General features: G+C 37.8%; 1 protein-coding gene across 1 annotated transcript in view; it reads right to left on the bottom strand.

Annotated features, from left to right (window-relative positions):
• Positions 1-14,221: 14,221 nt before the first annotated feature.
• Positions 14,222-19,848, bottom strand: part of LOC140710172 (uncharacterized) — a 29,961-nt gene continuing 24,334 nt past the window's right edge. The window contains exon 4 of the mRNA XM_073011407.1: positions 14,222-14,805. The gene's annotated coding sequence lies outside the window, so the exon portion shown is untranslated. The remainder of the gene's footprint in view (positions 14,806-19,848) is intronic.

Here is a 19,848-nt window from a genome sequence, read left to right as displayed (position 1 = left end):
TGCAGAATACACATCTTTCTCATCATCACATGGAACATTCTATGGGAAAGACCACGTTAGGTCACCAAACAAATATTAACAAATATAAAAAACTGAAATAATATCAAATATCTTCTTGGATCACAATGGAATAAAACTAGAAGTCAATAAAAAGAGGAACTCTGGAAACTGTACAAATAATAGAAACATAAAAAAAATATGCTCCTGAACAACAATTGAGTCAATTAAGATATTAAAAATTTTAAAAATGTATTGAAACAAATGAAAACAAAAGCACAACATATCAAAACCTATGGGACATAGCAAAAGCGGTCCTAAGAGGAAAGTTTATAGCACTAAACAACTACATCAAAAAAACTGAAAGATTTCAAATAAACAAGGCACCTCAAGAAATTAGAAAAGCAAGAAGCAGCCAACCCCAAAATTTGTAGAAGAAAAGAAATAGTAAGTTCAGAGCAGAGCTAAGCAAAACAGGGACTTTAAAACACAACACAAATGATAAACAAAATGAAAATCTGGATTTTTGATAAGATAAAGAAAATTGACAAACCATTAGCTTGACTGAGAAAGGAAAGAGAAGACACAAATAAAATCAGAAATGAAAAAGGAGGGATTACAACTTGACACCAGAGAAATACAAAGGATCATTAGAGAGTATTATGAAAAAACACACCAACAAATAAGAAAACCTAGAAAAAAATAGATAAATTCCTGGATACATATAACCTACCAAGAATGAGCCAGGTAGAAATAGAAATTCTGAACAGAACAATAATGAATAACAAGGTTGAATCAGTAATAAAAAATTTCCCTTCTCCCTGAAAAAGTCCAAGACTAGATGGCTTTACTGATGAATTCTACCAAACTTTTAAAGGAGAACTAATATCAATTCTTCTCAAATTATTCCCAAAAATTGAAAAGGAGAGAATTCTTCCTAAATCATTTTAGGAGGCCAGCATTATCCTAATACCAAAACCAGACAGGCACCAAAAAAAAAAAAAAAAAAAAAAAAAAAAAGCCTACAAGCCAATATTCCTGAGGAACATAGCTGTAAAAATCCTCAATAAATTACTAGCAAATGAAACCCAATAACATCAAAAAGATAATACATCAGGACCTAGTGGAATATATCCCATGGATGCAAGGATGTTTCAATGTATGCAATTCAATAAATATGATAAATCACATCAACAGGATGAAGGCCAAAACCCACATAATCATCTTAATATATATAAAAAAGCATTTCATAAAATTCAATACCTTTTCATGTTAAAAACTCTCAAAAATTAGCTATAGAAATCAAAAAGGGAATCTCATTTGTAATAGCTTTAAAAAATACCAAGAAATAGACTTAACTAAAGAGGTGAAAGATCTCTACAATGAAAACTGTGAAACACTGAGGAAATAAATTAAGAGCACAAAAAAAGTGAAAAAAAAATTTCCCATGATCATGGACTAGAAGAATCAACATTGTTAAGATGATCATACTACCAAAGCACTACAGATTCAGTGCAATTCCTGCCCAAAGTAATCTAGAGTCAATGCATTCTTCACAAAAGTAAAAAAAAATCCTAAAATTTATATAGAATCAAAACAGAGCCTGAATAGCCAAAGCAATATTGAACAAAAAGAACAAAACTGGAGGCATCATACTATCTGACTTTAAAGTATACTACAAAACTGTGTTAGTACATTTGCATTAGTATAAAGAAATACCTAAAAATGGGTGATATAGTTTGGCTCTGCAGCCCCACCCAAATCTAATCCTGTAGCTCGCATTCCGATGTGTTGTGGGAGGGAGCAGGTAGGAAATGATTGAATCATGGGGGCGGGTCTTTCCTGTGCTGTCCTTGGAATAGTGAATGGATCTCCATGAGATCCGATGGTTTGAAAAATGGGAGTTTCTCTGCACAAGCCTTCTCTTTGCCTGCTGTCATCCATGTAAGATGCGACTTACTCCTCCTTGCCTTCTGACATGATTGTGAGGCCTCCCCAGCCATGTGGAACTGTAAGTCCAATAAATCTCTTTCTTTTGTAAATTGCCCAGTCTCAGGTATGTCTTTATCAGCATCATGAAAATGGACTAATACATTGGGTAATTTATAAAGAAAAAAAGGTTTATTTTGACTCATGGTTCTGCAGGCTGTACAGGAAGCATGGTGCTAGCATCTGCTTCTGGTGAGAACCTCAGGAAACTTACAAGCATGGTACAAGGCAAACAAGGAGCTGCATATCACATAGCAAGAGCAGGAGCAAGAGAAAAGAGGGGGCCAGCTAGGCTCCTTTAAACAACCTGCTGTCATGTAAACTAACAGCAAGAACTCACCCATCACAAAAGGGATGGCACTAAGCCATTCATGAGGGATCCATCCCCATGAGTCAACACCTCGCACTAGATCCCTCCAACATTGGGGATCATGTTTCAACATGAGATTTGCAGGGGGCACACATCCAAACCATATCAAGAACTATAGTAACTAAAAGATCATGGCATTAGTATAAAAAAAGATACATTGACTAATGGAACAGCATGGAGAACCCCTAAATAAATCCATGTTTGTAGAGTCAACTCATTTTGGACAAAGGTATCATTGACATACATTGGGAAAAGGACAGTGTCTTCAATAAATCATGCTGGGAAAGCTGGATATCCACATGTATAAGAACGAAACTACACCCCTATTTCTAACCGTATACAAAAATCAACTCAGGGTGAATTAAAGAATTAAAGATAAGACCTGAAACTATAAAACTACCAGAAGAAAACAAAAGGAAAATGCTTTAGAATATTGTTGTAGGCAAAGATTTTATGGGTGAGACTTCAGAAGCACACACACACATACACACACACAAATAGACATATAGGACTATATCACACTATAAAGCTCTGTACAGCAAAGAAAGCAATCTATGGCATGAAGAGACAACTTGTAGAATGTGAGAAAATATTTGCAAACTATTCATTTGACAAGAGACTATCAATATCCAGAATATACAAACAACTGAACAGCAAACAAACAAAAATCTGATTTTAAAATGGAAAAAGATCTGAATAAACATTTCTCAAAAGAAGACATATAAATGATCAACAAGTATATTTTAAAATGTTCAACATTACTAATCATCAGGAAATTAAAACCACAGTGAGATATCATCTCCCCCTAGTTAGGATAACTATCATCAGAAAACAAAAATATGCCAGATGTGGTGGCTCATGACTGTAATCCCAGCACTTTGGGAGGCTAAGGCAGGAGGATTGCTTGAAGCCAGAAGTTCAAGACAAGTAAAGGCTAAGTGAGATCCTGTCTCTACAAAAACATTTAAAAAAAATTAGCCTGGCATGTTTGCACTTGCCTGCAGTCTCAGCTACTTAGGAGTCCGAGGTGGGAAAATCACTTGAGCCCAAGAGTTCAAAGCTACAGTGAGTTATGATGGTGCCACTGCACTCTAGCCTGGGGTCAGAATGTGACCCACCTGTCCCTAAATAAATAAACAGATAAATAAATAAAAACCGAACTATTATATTTTCCAAGAATCCTACTACTAGACTACCGGGTACATATCCAAAGGAAAGGTAATTAGTATATCAAAGAGATACCTGCACCCCCATGTTTATCGCAGCACAATTGACAATAGACAAGATATGGAACCAACCTAAATGACCATCTATAGATGAACTGATAAAGAAAATGTGGTATATATACATAATGGAATACTATTCAGCTATAAAAAATGAAATCCTGTCATTCGTGGCAACATGGATGAGACTGGAGTACATTAAGTGAAATAAGCCAGGCAGAGAAAGACAAATGCCACATGTTTTCACTGATATGTTGCAATTTAAAAAATGAGATAGAACTAGAGAATAGAATTGTGGTTATTAGAGCCTGGGAAGGATAACTGGGTGAAAGGAAACAGGGAGGTTGGTTAATGGCTACAAAGTTATAGCTAAATGGGAGGAATAAGTTTTAGTGTTCTGTAACACTGTAGGGAGAATATGATGAACAATAATTTAGTGTATGTGTTAAAAATCCTAGAAGACAGGATTTTGAATGTTCACAACACAAAGAAATGATAAATATTCAAGGTGATATACTAATTATCCTGATTTGATCATTACACATTGTAAACATGTATCAAAATACCACTCTACATCCCATGACTATGTACAATTATTTGTCACTTAAAACGGAATAATAATTATCTTTTTATATATGATCATGATAATAGTACAGATTCTGTGATGGGCAGCCTCTAAGATGTCTCCCCTATCATTACTGTATCCTGATTTCATACCTCCATGAAATTTCCACTCCGTGAGTGTATGTAGAATCCAGTGACTTGCTTCTAAACAATAAGATATGGCAATGGTGATGGGATGTCACTCTCATAATTACATCACATTATTTAAGACTTGATCTTCTAGCAGACTCACTCTAGAGACTCCTTGACTCTCCTAATTCATCTAGAGGCTTGATAAATTAAGCTGCCATGTTGTGAAAACTCAACATTGCAAGGAACTGAAGACAGCCTTTAGGAGCTGAGGGCAGCCTCCAGCTTAGAGGTAATAAGAAGCCAAAGCCTTATGTTCCATAACTGCAAGGAGATGAAACTCTGCCAACAAGTGTATTTGGAGGTATTCTTTTTCCAGGCAAGCTTTCAGATGAGAATGCAGCCTGGCCAACACCTTGAGTGCAGTCTTTGAGACCCTAAACAGAAAATTCAGTTAAGCCATATCCAGACTCCTGACCAACAGAAACTATGAGATCATAAACATGTGTTAGTTAAGTTACTAAGTTTACAGTCACTTGTTATGTAGCAATACAAAATTAATACAGATAGCATTCTGCAATGGGCTTAAAAAATGTCACAGTGTGTTTTGGATCTTTTTCTTTATGATTAAATAGTAGCCTGAATCCCTGTTTTGAGAGAATCTGGCCTATAACTCTTTTGTTATTGCATAATAAGTGAACTCCTTGGCCCAACATTTCACTTACCAGTTTATTCACCAACCGTACCCATTAGATTTGTTAGCCTATCTCTTGTTATCATTCAGCAACCATATGCCTCATTCATAAAGTCCCTATTTGATTATTTTTCATAGTTATCTATTAATGCTCATGGCTACAGTGTCACTTACTCTAAGTCTTAAGATACTGTTCAATTACTTGTTTATTTAGATGTGCATTTTAAATGTTTGTTGTTTCAGTTTCACAGTGCAGACACTATTTAAATGTCTTTTTCTTCTTACTGTGAGCATATCTTTTCCATTGAGATTACCGGGATATAAAATTCATGAATGCATATAACATTCTTAAGTCTTGGTTTCTTTCTCTCAGACCCTTTATGGACTGCTACTATGTTCTCATAGTGAATAGAGCTTTAGAGAATCCTGGGGCCAACCCTATTTTTTTGCTTTGTAGGTAACTTTTGTTTCTACTTTGCAGGCAATCTATGTCTTCTGGATGGGCAAGACATCATGTATCTCCAATAGAATCTGTCCTCCCTCTTTCCTTTCCTCTTACCCTCTCCAGCTCCCTCTCTTTGTCCCTCCCTCTCTCCTCCCCTCCCTCCCCCTCTTCCCCTCTCTGTTTCATTATTTCTTTCAAGTTCAAGTTATTTCACTAGGATATGTCCCATGGTAACAATATTAGTCCGTTTTTATGCCGCTGATAAAGACATACCCAAGACTGGGTAATTTACAAAGAAAAAGAGGTTTAATGGACTCACAGTTCCACGTGCCTGAGGAGGCCTCACAATTATGGTAGCAGGCAAGAAAGAATGAGAGCCAAGTGAAAGGGGAAACCCCTTATAAAACCACCAGAGCTCATGAGACGTATTCACTACCATAAGAACAGTATGGAGGAAACCGCCCTCGTAATTCAATCATTTCCCACTGGGTCCCTCCCACAACATGTGGGAATTATGAGAATTACAATTCAAGATGAGATTTGGGTGGGGTCACCACCAAACCATATCAGTAAATTATTCTGTATTAACTTTTCCTTGGACAAGTTGCCAAGGACAATCCCCTTTAAAGTATTGACATGGGCTGGGCACAGTGGCTCGTGCCTGTAATCCCAGCACTTTGGGAGGCCAAGACAGGTGGACCACTAGAGGTCAGGAGTTCAAAACCAGCCTGGCCAACACGGTGAAACCCTGGCTCTACTAAAAATACAAAAATTAGCTGGGTGTGGTGGCAGGCACCTGTAATCCCACCTACTCAGGAGGCTGAGGCATTGTTTGAACCCTGGAGGCAGAGGTTGCAGTTAGCGGAGATCGCACCATTGCACTCCAGTCTGGGCGACAGAGCAAGACTGTGTCTCAAAACCAAAACAAAAAACAACAACAACAAAATACATATATATATACACACACACACACACACACACATATATACACACACACACATATATATACACATATATATATACACACACACACATATATATGGTTTAGCTCTGTGTCCCCACACAAATCTCATGTCGAATTTCAATTCCCAGTGTTGGAGGAGGGGCCTGGTGAGAGGTGACTGAATCATGGGGGCAAACTTCACCCTTGTTGTTCTCTTGATAGAGTTCTCAAGGAATCCGGTTGTTTGAAAGTTTGTAGCACCTTCTCCTTCTCAGGCCATGTAAAGACCGTGCCTGCTTCCCATTTGCCTTTGCTATGGGTAAGTTTACCGAGGCCTCCCAGAAGTGGAATCCTGTACAGCCCACAGAACCATGAGCCGATTAGATCTCTTTTCTTAATACATTACCCAGTCTCAGGTATGTCTTTATAGCAGTGTGAGAACAGACTCATACAAGTATTTATGCACACACACATGCATGCGTGCGCACGCACACACACACACACACACACTCCACTCTCTCTCTCTCTCTCTATATATATACAGTCAGCCCTCCGTATCCACGTGCTCTGCATCTGGAGATTCAACCAACCATGGATCAAAAATATTTGGAAAAAAAAACCCTAATAAAACAATGACAAAATAATGCAAATAAAAAACTAGTACAATAATTATTTAGACAGCATTTACATTGTATTAGGTGTTATAAGTAATGTAGAGGTGATTTAAAATATATAAGAAGATGTGCATAAGTTATGTGTAAATACTGCCATTTTACATAAGGGACTTGAGCATTAGTAGATTTTAGTATCCACAGGGAGTGGGGAGTAGGGAAAGTCCTGGAATCAATCTCCCACAGATACTGAGGATGATCACACACATACATGTAAATATCATTTAATTACATAGGTAAATTAATTTATGCACATATAATATACAGTATACATGTATATGTAAAGTCTCTCATTATTTTTTCCTGTTTTATCTTTTTCTTATTTATATTTGATGTCATTTGTCTATTCTATAAAATGATTATCTCCCTAATCTCATTTTCCTTTTACTGTTTCTTGTTTTGTTTTATAGTATTTTATCAAGCATACTCTTTTTATCAATTATCATATTTTCAAAAATAATTTGGATACTTTTTGATGCTTCTTACTTTCCTTTTTGGTAATGTTTTACCTTTATCTTCCATTTTTTTCTGTAATCTCTGCCAGCTCAATACTCATTGTTTTTAACTTCTTATTTTTAGTTCATATTTGCAGTACCATATGCAAATTCTTTGGTACATTTAGAAAAACAATTTTTTTTAAAAGTTTTTGTTCCTTTGAGAGGGGATAATGTTATTCTATCCTTTACTTTCATTCCTTTCTTCATGGTAATTATACATATTCCCTGTGCTGTTTATAGCTTATCTTTGAACAGGAAATGCATTTTGTGAAAGCAAAGTGTGTGAAGTGGGGTCAATCTGGGGAAGATAAAAGCTTAAATGTAGGTACTATTTCAAAACACTTTTTCACAAGATCTTCATTGTTCCTCTGCTCTCGGAACATATCTCTCAGTTTTCATTTATTTCCTGTGCAATAAGTAAAAAATTAGCAATATTGTTCATACTGAAACTATGTATTCCAAAGTTTTCCTATGGATAAATTTTCTGATTTTTGGTCAACAACTGCAAAATTGTTTGTGTTTCCCTTCTTACCTTTACTCTGCCTCAACACTAGACAGTTTCTCTTTGTAGAATGCTAGGACAAAGAAAATAGCAGAACAGTTCCCCTTTGAGCCTTATTCTCCTTATAGCCTTTATCTGGACACCGGGCTTTATAGACATACTCCCAGGACTTCGCCTATTCCCCTACCCCTGCTACTCATGCTCCTTCATGCATTCACACTCCTGGCTCTCACTGGTTCATTAAAGAATCACCATGAGCTTTCAGGACCATGCCATTCCTTTCCTAAGTAAATTTATACACTGGGAGATGTCTGAAATAATCATTACCCACTCTCAGCCTGTGCAATGGACTTGCTTGGCCCATGCCATTTGATTGTATGTTGCAACTGGTGGCTAAAAGCATGAAGTTTCTGAGATAAACTTATTAGTCCTTTTGGGCCAAAGGTCCACCTGCCAAATTTCTTCCATATGCTTTCTGAATGGGTAAGACATTATGTTTGTCTTTAATATGACTCCTCCAATACTACCTAAATTAACAGAATATTCATTCAACCTATTTACATCTTTGCATAATTCTGCTGGTGGTGTCATATTTGGGCAGCCACTTTGCATGAACTTTATTACATTTCACCACAGCTTTCTCATTAATTTGTCCTAATGTTCCAGCATTGAGTGGATTGCCTTTATATTTTAAGGTTTCCTTACAGACTTTTCTTCAGTTATGCCACAATTTAGTTGTAATTTGCACTGCATTCCCTGAAGGGAGGCCTTTAGTCTGTCATTGTAACTTGGAAGTCCCAAAACTGATTTTTAATATTTCTAATAATCTTGATAGTTGAGCATATTGTATAACATACAGCCAGAAAACATATTAATTTTTTTCTAGAAATTAAATTTAAAAGAACACTACAGTTTTTATAAGGTCTTTCTTGACCTTGGTACTTTTCACTTTTTTTTTTTTTTTTTTTTTTCAGGTAATGGATACTGTAGAACCTACAAATTTAGATCCAAAAAAGTACGGAACACAAAGCTCTGAAGTTACATTCAATAATTCTCTATTGTATTTAAACAAAAAGACATAATAATCTGCAAATGGACTTCAGGTAGTTGGCAGAGAGTAGAGAGGAAAGAGCTTAAGATAAACTTTTGACAATGTGGCACACTGGAAAGAGCTCTGGACTGGGAGTCACTGCCAGTCATCTATTGTTCCACTGTGCGACGTGATGTGCAGCACACGGTTCTGCAAAGATTACCAAACATGCCCCTATGATCAAATCCAACTATGATTTTCAAAATCTTTTTGAATCTCCCTGAAGCATTTGATGTTAACCACTCAATTCTTGAAATTGAATTCTCTCTTCAGCACATATACAAATGCTCTATTGATTCTTTTTTTCCTCTCTGATCATTTCTCAGGAAGTATGTGTTTGTATGTGTGTTGCAGGCTTTTAGCAGGGCCAATAGTCTTTGTTATTTATATAATCTTTTAGCGATTTCATTCACTCTCATCATTTCAACTAAGTTGCTGACTCCCGCATATATCGCCCTAGTCTGACTCTATCATGAACTTTAGCCTCACATGTCCTTCTGCACATATCAACTTGGATGCCACACAGGTACCTCAAACTCACTGTGTTCAAATGAAATTTATTGTTTTATTACAAATGCAAATCTATTTTGCTCCAATACTTAGGCAACACCATCTATACAGCCACTCAATTATAAATCTAAAAGTAATAATAGACTCCTCAACTCTGACAATTCTCATCTTTCTTGAATCTTCCCCTCCTTGGCATTTTTATGTTAGCATATTCCAGTATGACCACTGTTCTAGATCTGGCCTCATCACCTCTTTCCTGGGCTACTCTAGTTACTTCCTAAGCAGTCGCCTTTTCTCCATATTGCAACCAGAATATCAAATAAATTCACATTTATATTCTCAGTTTTGAAATCCTTTGAATGTCATATATTACTGTTCTACAGAATAAAACCCAAGTGCCTGTCAGTGTTGCCCTATAAGACTTAGTTCCTACCTAGCAAAGCTCTTGCCACTTCCTGCCTCCACCCTTTTCTGCTTGTTTGTTCATATATACACAATACTGCTACACCTTTGCTCCTGCAGTTATCTTTCTCTGGAATGCCCTTCCTACCCTTCTTGGTGTGTCCAACTTATGTGCCATCTCCTCCAGAAAGGCTTTTTAGAAACAGCAAATCAGATACTTTGTATACTCTACCATTGTACTATAATACCATACTAAGTTTTCAAATCTAGAGAACACATGTAAGGAATAGTTCTCTAATGAGACAGTAAGATCAAAGGTAGGATTCACCTTTTTAAATATATTTGTTCCCTGAATTTCTAAGAACCTGTCACATAGTAAGTGCTCAATATATTTCTGTTCCATTAAACTGAATTGTGATATTGACTATGACCCAAACTAATCTGACTTTGAAAAAGTCAATCTTTCTGAATCTTATATTTTATAGTTAAAATGCTATGTTTGGGTTAGTTTATCTTTTAGGTCCCTTCTTGATATAAAATTCTGATTATATAATTTCATTATCTTCTAGCTCAGTGCAAATATAAGCCATTTCACATTGATACAGGAGCTAGAAATTATTTAGGTAGATACTGAGGGTAAGAGAGTCCTCGGTAAGGTTTCCATTTTATAAAAAGCAGCCCCTAAATTATTTCTTTTCTAACAAAAAGCAGCCTGAGAAATCAAGCTGCAAGCATAGGTAAGCAAGCTCAAAGCTTGCATAGGTAAATGCTGGCAGCTATGCCAATAGAAAAGGGATATCTGGAAGCCAGGTATATTCAACATGGAGGTTCCCTCTCCCCTTTTCTTTGTTGCCACATGTGCAGTAAAAAAAAGCAGGCAACATGAGACCCCCATCTGCACAATAAAAGATTAGGGTGGGATGGCCAGCTTCTTTGTACGCTATGCAGACAGCACACCAGGTCTGACCAATCTCTCATGCCCTATGTAAATCAGACACCAACTCCTCAAGCTTCTCAATAAAACCCCATGCATTTCACCACAGAAGAGCAAGACACAGCTGGGAGCCCCTCTCTCTCTGCAGTAGAGAGAGCTTTTCTCATTTCTTTTGCCTATTAATCCTCCGCTCTTAAACTCACTCCTTGTTTGTGTCCACGTCCTCGATATCCTTGGTGTGAGGCAACAAACCTTGGGTATTACCCCACACAAATGACAACTCTTCAATATTTAATCTTACAAACAATATTTGACCATTATTGCTTTCTGTATAATTCTTGCCAAAACTATTGCATAACATTTCTTCATTGTTTACTAAGACATCTCAGTGTGTTTATAGAGAAGTTTCTTTAGAATAATCAAATTATGCCTTTATTTGTTGCCAGCAGGGGTTTATTCTCTCAAAATAAACCCTACATTAATATCACATTTTCTCTCTCATGGCAACCAGTCCATATTTAGCTATCTTATCCAGAAGACACCTGCAGCTCATACAAAAAAAAAAAAAAGAAGAATATTTCAAAGATCTCACACTTTAGGGCTTCCATAGTTAGAAGAAAAAAGACTGGATTTCAAATATCAGAAAACGTGCTTCTCTTGATTCCTGTTTCATATCTTCACTAAATAGAGGATACATTTGATACTATATGAGATCAACCAATCTAAAGTATTTTATTTATAACACAATCCTAAACTTGGTGGTTATAATAAGAAATATTATTTGAAGTAAATTCCTTGGATTTAGCATTAGAGAGAGAAAGGCCAACATTATTTGTAAATGTCAACCATAGGAGTTTAATAATTTAAAATAACAGAACAGTTCAGTCAAACTGTTCTCCTACTACATAGACTTCACTGGTTTAATTAACTGAATCAAAAGATTTTGTTTATATCATGTGAATTCCCAGTACTGCAGACAGTTTCATCATTTCAGGGCATCCATTCTGAGAAAGATAAATAAGCCCACTTATAAAAACAAAACCAAAAAATGGTTCTCTGTAGAATCATAAAATCTCTATGCTACTTTATGTCAAATCTCTAATGAAGTTTCCTTATTTTATTTAATGTGTTGTGAATTTTTGCCTTTGCAAAATTTATAAGTGAGAAAATTATGGCCGGGGGGGGATCTAATCTAGCCAACCCCCATCATGCCTTTACCCTTCAAGCTGCCCTTAGTATTTTGGGTCTATGGCAAGCTAACTTTGGGAGACATTTAGTTTACAGTTTAAGTGGTAATAGTACTTACCCCAAACTCAACCACCTTTGTGAAGTTAATGACAGACCACCAGGCTAGGAAGATAGAGGAGCCAGAATTCTGCTAATGCGTAGATATAAATGATAGCCAGCCATGATTCTAGAGGTCACAAGATATGCAACTTCCCCAATTACTTCGGCAGGTAAGATCACTATTGCATAACCTAAGGTTGGTCTTTTGAGATAGCATTGCAGGTTTTTTGCATGTCTGACAACTGATAGCTCCATCTGGATGCACCAACAACTCCTGTGGCCCCACCCAGAAGTGGCTCAGTGAAAGAGGCCAGCTTAGACTCCCTATGATTTCATCTCTGACCCAACCAATCAGCACTCCCCATAGCCTAGCCACTTGCTCACCAAACTGTCTTTGAAAAACTCTCCAAGTCTTTGAGGAGGTTGATTTGAGTAATAACTCCATTTCCTGAGTGGTGTGGCCAGCCTTGTGTTAATTAAATTTTTCTTCACTGCAATGACATGGTCTCTGTGGCAATTGATTTTGTTTGTGCAGTGGGTAGGAAGAACCTGTTGGGATAAAAGGCATGGATGTGCCAATATAATTACTTTTCAAGCCCAAATAGAAATGATTTTTTTTTTTTTTAATTTTCAGCTTTTAAGTTCAGGGGTACATATGACGGATGTGCAACCTTGTTACATAGGTAAACATGTGGTTTGCTGCACAGATCATCCCATCACCCAGGTATTAAGCTGAGCATCCATTAGCTATTCTACCTTATCTTCTCTCTCTTCTACCCCCCACCTTCTGTCAGGCCCCAGTGTGTATTGTTCTTCAACATATATCCATTTGTTCTCATCATTTAGCTCCCATTTATAAGTGAGAACATACAGTATTTGGTTTTCTGTTCCTGCGTTAGTTTGCTAAGGATAATGGCCTCCAACTCCATCCACGTCCTTGCAAAAGACATGATCTCATTCCTTTTCACGGCAGCATAGTATTCCATGGTGTATATGTACCACATTTTCTTTATCCAGTCTATCATTGATGGGCATTTAGGTTGATCCCATGTTTTTGCTATTGTGAATAGTGATGCATTGAACACACACATGCATGTGTCTTTATAATAGAATGATTTATATTCCTTTGGGTATATACCAGTAATGGGATTGCTGGGTCAAGTGGTATTTATGCCTCTAAGTCTTTAAAAAGTCACCACACTGTTTTCTACAATGGTTGAACTAATTTACATTCTCAACAACAATGTAAAAGCATTCGTTTTTCTCCACAACCTCACCAGCATCTGTTGCTTTTTGACTTTTTAGTAATAGCCATTCTGACTGGTGTGAAATGGTATCTCATTGTGCTTTTGATTGGCATTTCTCTAATGATCATGGTGTTGAGCTTTTCTTCATATGTTTGTCAGCTACATGTATGTCTTCTTTTGAGATGTTTTGTCATGTCCTTTGCCCACTTTTTAATGGGGTTTTTTGGTTTTCTGGTAACTTTGTTTAAGTTTCTTATGGTTGCTGGGTATTAGACCTTTGTCAAATGGATAGTTTGCAAAAATTTTCTCCCATTCTGTAGGTTGTCTATTTACTCTGTTGATAGCTTCCTTTGCTGTGCAGAAGCTCTGTAGTTTAATTAGATACCATTTGTCAATTTTTGCTTTGTTGTAATTGTTTTTGGTGTCTTCATCAAGAAATCTTTGCCAATGTCTATGTCCTGAATGGTATTGCCTGGGTTGTCTTCTATGGTTTTTATAGTTTGGAGTTTTACATTTAAGTCTTTAATCCATCTTGAGTTTTGTATATGGTGTAAGCAAAGTGTATTTGTTCATTTTCACACTGCTATAAAGTACTACCTAAGACTGGGTAATTTATAAATAAAAGAGGCTTAATTGACTCACAGTTCCACATGACTGGGAAGTCCTCAGGAAACTTATAATCATGCCAGAAGGTGAAGGAGAAGCAAGGCACATCTGACACGGTGGCAGGAGAGAGAGCAAGGGGAGGAACTGCCATACTTTTAAACCATCAGATCTTGTGAGAACTCACTATCATGAGAACAGCGTAAGGGAAACTGTCCCCATGATCCAATAACCTCCCACCAGGTTCCTTCCTTGACACCTAGGGATTACAATTTGAATTACAATTCGAGATGAGATTTGGGTGGCGACACAGATGTCCCGACCCACGGGATCGTCAATGTAGGCCCTAGAAGAGGGAGTGGGAACTCTGGGGGACAAGAGACACGAGAAATGGAGACAAGACAGTATCCTGATCAAGTCTCGTTTATTGGTGGCAGTGTAATGCCTTATATAGACCAGCAAGGGTGGAGGTTGGGCCAGGGCGTTGATGGCGGCCCTGCAGTGGGCGTGGCCAGGTAGGTATTGGTTTCTTCGGTCGGACGTCATGTTGCGCCTGCGCCGTCGGTTGGTAATTTTCCCGGGCGCGGGATGGCGCCTGCGCTGTAAGTTGATCATTTTCCCGGGCGCGGGAAAATGGGTGATGAAGAACCCGGAAGAGCGCCATTTTGTACTGGCGTATGAGACAGCAGAACAAGGAAGAAAGTAAATCTACGGAGGAGGCATAAAGTGGAAATGTATAGAGCTCAGGTGTCAGTCGTCAGTTATAATCGCTATGGCCGGGCCACGCAGCTCCGGACACACAGAGCCAAACCATGTCATTCTGCCCCGGTCCCTCCCAAATCTCATGCCCTTTTCACATTTCAAAACACAATTATGCCTTCCCAACAGTCCGCCAAAGTGTTAACTCATTCTAGCATTAACCCAAAAGTATAAGTCCAAAGTCTCATCAAGATAAGGCAAGTCCCTTCCACCTAACAAGTCTGTAAAATCAAAAACAAATTAGGTACTTCCAAGATACAATGGTGGTACAGACATTGGGTAAATGTTTCTGTTCCAAATGGGCAAAATTGGCCAAAACAAAGGGGTCATAGGCACTTTGTTTTCAAGTCTGAAACCTGGCAGGGCACTCACTAAAGCTTAAAGCTCCAAAATAATCTCCTTTGGCTCCATGTCTCACATCCAAGACACAGCGATACAAGGAGTGGTCTCTCAAGGCCTTGGGCAGCTCTGCCCCTGTGGCTCTGCAGGGTATAGCCCCCACAGCTGCTTTCACAGGCTGGCATTGAGTGCCTGTGGTACTTTCAGGTGCACGGGGCAAGATGTCAGTGGATCTACCATTCTGGAGGCTGGAGGATGGTGGCCTTCTTCTCACAGCTCCACTAGGCAGTACCCCAGTGGGAACTCTGTCTGGGGACTCCAACCCCACATTTCCCTTCTGCATTGCCCTAGTAGAGGTTCTCCATGAGGGCTCTGCCTTTGTAGCAGACTTCTGCCAGGACATCCAGGTATTTCCATACATCCTTTGAGATCTAGGAAGAGGTTCCCAAAGCTCAGCTCTTGTCTTCTGCGTACCCACAGGTTGTACCTTGTTGTACCAAGTTGTACCTTGGCCCATTTTAGTCATGACTGGAGCTGGAGCAGCTGGGATGCAGGGCACCAAGTCCTGAGACTGCACAGAGCAGCAGGGCTCTGGGCCTGGCCCACAAAACCATTTTTCCCTCCTAGACTTCTGGGTCTGTGATGGGAGGGGCTTCCATGAAGATCTCTGACATGCCCTGGAGACATTTTCCCATTTGTCTTGGCTATTAACATTTGGCTGCTGATTACGTAGCAGGCTTGAATTTCTCCCCAGAAAATGGAGTTTTCTACTACATGGTTGGGTTGCAAATTTTCCTAATCTTTATGCTCTGCTACTTATGCCACAGCAGGCTTCAATATCTCCCCAGAAAATGGGGTTTTCTTTTCTACTGCATGGTTGGGCTGCACATTTTCCAAACCTTTATGCTCTGCTTCCGTTTAAATATATGTTCCAATTCAAACCATCTCTCTGTGAGCACATATAACTGCACACTTTCAGAAAAAAAACAGATCACGTCTTGAATGCTTTGCTGCTTAGAAATTTCTTCCTCCAGATACCCTAAATCATCTATTTCAAGTTTAAAGTTCCACAGATCTCTACGGCAGGGGCAAAACACTGCCAGACTCTTTGCTAAAGCATAGCAAGAGTCATCTTTGCTCCAGGTTCCAATAAGCTCCTAACCTTCATCTGAGACCACCTCGGCCTGGACTTTATTGCCCATATCACTATTAGCATTTTGGTCAAAGTGATTCAACAAGTCTTTAAGAAGTTCCAAACTTTGCCACATTGTCCTATCTTCTTCTGAGCTGTCCAAACTTTTCCAATCTCTGCCTTTTACCTAGTTCCAAAGTCACTTCCACATTCTCGGGTATCTTTATAGCAGCACCCCAGTCTACCAGTACCAATTAACTGTATTAGTCTGTTCTCACACTGCTAATAAAAGAAATCTTTATTAGCAGGGGAGGTATTCAAACTGAAAAAGATGTTTAAGGCTTTCTTGACTGGCTGCCCTCCAAACTAAAAAACTAGGTTATAATTTATTCTAACTATTAACCTTTTCCTTTTGTTTTCATAAAAATGGCCTGGGTCATGGGATAATCCACCAACTCAGTTTCTGGATTGTGAAACTTCTTGGGAAAGTTTATACCCTTAAAATAATTATTTGATGTTATGACTATTATATTCCTCATTTAACAAGGTGGCTGATTTTAACCTTGGCCATCTGATTCCAGAGAAGCTGACATTAACCACTACACAATATTGGTTCCCAGATGAGTACATGCACATTGTTCTCTCTCCCTCTGGTCTTCCTCTCTCTTTCCAAGGTTCTTTATACTTTTTCTATCCTCTGTTTATCCCCACACCCAATGCCAAGTACTTGAATCCACCCTGAAGTGGAATCTTCAAAGGCATCAAGGTTTTAAGCAAATATCCTGGCTTCAGTCTGAGGGGTGACATCAGATTGATATTGTGAACCTTCAAGTGAGGCTTTGAAGTCTTAATTTCTTTAAAACATGGTATTTATTAGACCAAAACCCCTTACTCTTGCTAATATTGACTGCCTGTTACTATGCTGAATATCAATCTTTTTTTTAAAATCAACTCTCTCTTTTCACAGAAATAGGCAGAGTACAGAAAAAGGAGTGACAGGAAAAAAAATTTATCCTGCTACAATATCTGATGGCAAGTTCTTGGGTTGGCATCTTAGTCTTATGATGCTTTAAAAAGTCCAATCTGAGATTTCTTATTAAAGTTCCAGTGACGCCAACTTAAAAAGAGCCTTTATGGTTAATCACTACTCTTGCTATACTTACTTAAATAATCAGGACATGACAACAGTAGACTTATTTTGTAAACTAATTATTCTTACTGCAACTATCTTTGGCAGAAGTGGGGGTGGCTGTAGAGAGAAAAATTATGTTCCAATAGAAAACTATGGTACACCTGTTATTAGACTCTACTCCTGTTTATTGTCTCTGAGGTTTTGCTATCTACCTATAAACTTCAACTGACCCTGAATTCTTCTAATATTTGGCTAAGACTTTACAAAACTCTTAAAACTAACATTTCAAATTTTCTTCCACCTTTCTGACATGGAATCACTAAAAATAAAGACTGCCCCTTTACTAAAGCCCTGTGAGCTAAAAACTGGACTACTTGATATAAACTGCAGATAAATCATCGTAACAGCTCATGTATGGACAACCTTCATGCTTGTTGCTGTGGGCCACTCAGCCATCACTGGAGGTATTCAAACTGCAAAAGATGCTTTAAGGCAAACATTTAGAAACTTTCTTGACTGTCTGCACTCCAAACTAAAAGACTAGGTTATAGTTTATTCTAACTATTAACCTTTTCCTTTTGTTTTCATAAAAAAGCCCTAGGTCATGGGATAATCTACCAACTCAGTTTCTGGATTGTGAAACTTCTCGGGAAAGTTTTAAACAGGAATATGGCAGTGCTCAAAGTACACTACCCCAAAATATGACTGTAGAAGAACAGAATATGTCACCCTAAATCTTTGACATATTATTTTGAATGAGTTATTTTGAGAAATACCAGACACAGAATTGGCCCTAAAAAGTTACTTTTTTAGAAAGAGAAATTTACATCTGTAAAAGGAAACTTTATTTGTAAGGGTCTTTCTCCCTGCATCAGGAAGAAAAGGACACTAAATCACTAATGACTCTTAAATAAAATGGAAAAGGTATTGACTTAAATTTGCATAATCATCCTTATCTGTTGTAGATGGTGACTATCTGGGGCTGGTGCCAGATGGGTGGTTAAAATAATTTACCAACACAGTTGGAGGTAAAGAAAGGCAGATTTACTAGAGAAAGTAGGAAAACACAGTGTAAGACAGCCGCGGGCAAATCAGCAAGAGAGGAGCTGACTACAAAGAAACAAAGGTTTGTTGGTGATTTTATAGCATGGTGCTTGTGCTGTGTGCTGAAGAGGGCTTTGTGCAACCCAGATAACGGGTCAAGGTTGCAGTGAGCTAACTTGCATTTTTTGATCAACAGAGTCTGGTGATAGCTGGACACAGGAAGATTGTGAGTTATTTGTGTAGGAGAGCTGTGTTCTGGACCACGAAGAAAGGCAGAGTTATAGCTTATCTGCTTTTTCTTTTTGCTTTCCCTTGGTCCCACCAGCCTGACTCCCTTTCCCTAATTAGGATTCCCTATTACCTTTGTTTAAGATACTTTTCCTAGTCATCTCCTCTGAGCTGGGTCTTTCCCTGCATCCTTCTTTCTTGTATCAAAAAACAATGGCATTTATCCTAAAGTTTAAACTTTCTTTGAGATTTGCTGCACAGATGTACTCATTTCTCTGGATCTTCTCCCATGTAACATGTAACATTAAGTATACATTTTAACAAACTTCTGCTTGTTGATTTGTCTTTTGTTACCAGGAATTGCAGTTAAGAACTACAGAGTACAGAGAAAATTAGTTTTTCTTCTCTACAAGAACAAGAAACAAAATGAAATATATTCCCAATGGTTTCACAAAACAATTAAATCATAACTAAATATATAATGAACAAATTATTTTTGAAGACATTCATAACGATAAAGGTAATGTATTGTTTTATCTTTTTTTAATTTTTTGAGCTGGGAATTGTTGACTGCTAAGTCATTAGGAAATATCTCCACGACTGATTTTGTTTGAAAACTGTTGACTTGTTTCTCTGAAAGAAAAGTACAGCCACTATTGTTTACTATTGATAGGTTTGTAGAACTTTTCATTCTTTCATTTCCTTTTCGTTTAACAAATATTTATTTGAACACTAACAATACACAAGGCAAAATGCAAGGGATGGAGGGAAAACAGGACATAGAAATAAGAAATGTGTATTTTATATATATATGTGCATATCACTTCATTTGGAGTGATAGAGTGAGAGGACATATGCGTGTATATAAATAAAGATAACTAATGATATAAAACAACAAGTAAAATTCCAAATTACTCTTATAATTGTGTAGGGGAGGGAAAATTTTCTATCCTCTGAAGGTTCAATAATTGAATCTACGAAATAAACTGACAGTAGACAGTTTAGTAGGAGAAAAGCTATTTTAATTACACATAGGAGTCCCACAAAGTAGAGGACTTGAAGAGGGGCCAGATGATAGAAGTTTTTATAGAATCCTGAGCTAAAGAAAGAAGTAGGG

The sequence above is a fragment of the Chlorocebus sabaeus genome, chromosome 25 (assembly GCF_047675955.1).
Source record: "Chlorocebus sabaeus isolate Y175 chromosome 25, mChlSab1.0.hap1, whole genome shotgun sequence".
In the NCBI taxonomy this organism is placed as follows: domain Eukaryota; kingdom Metazoa; phylum Chordata; class Mammalia; order Primates; family Cercopithecidae; genus Chlorocebus; species Chlorocebus sabaeus.
This window is presented reverse-complemented; position numbering and strand designations above follow the sequence as displayed.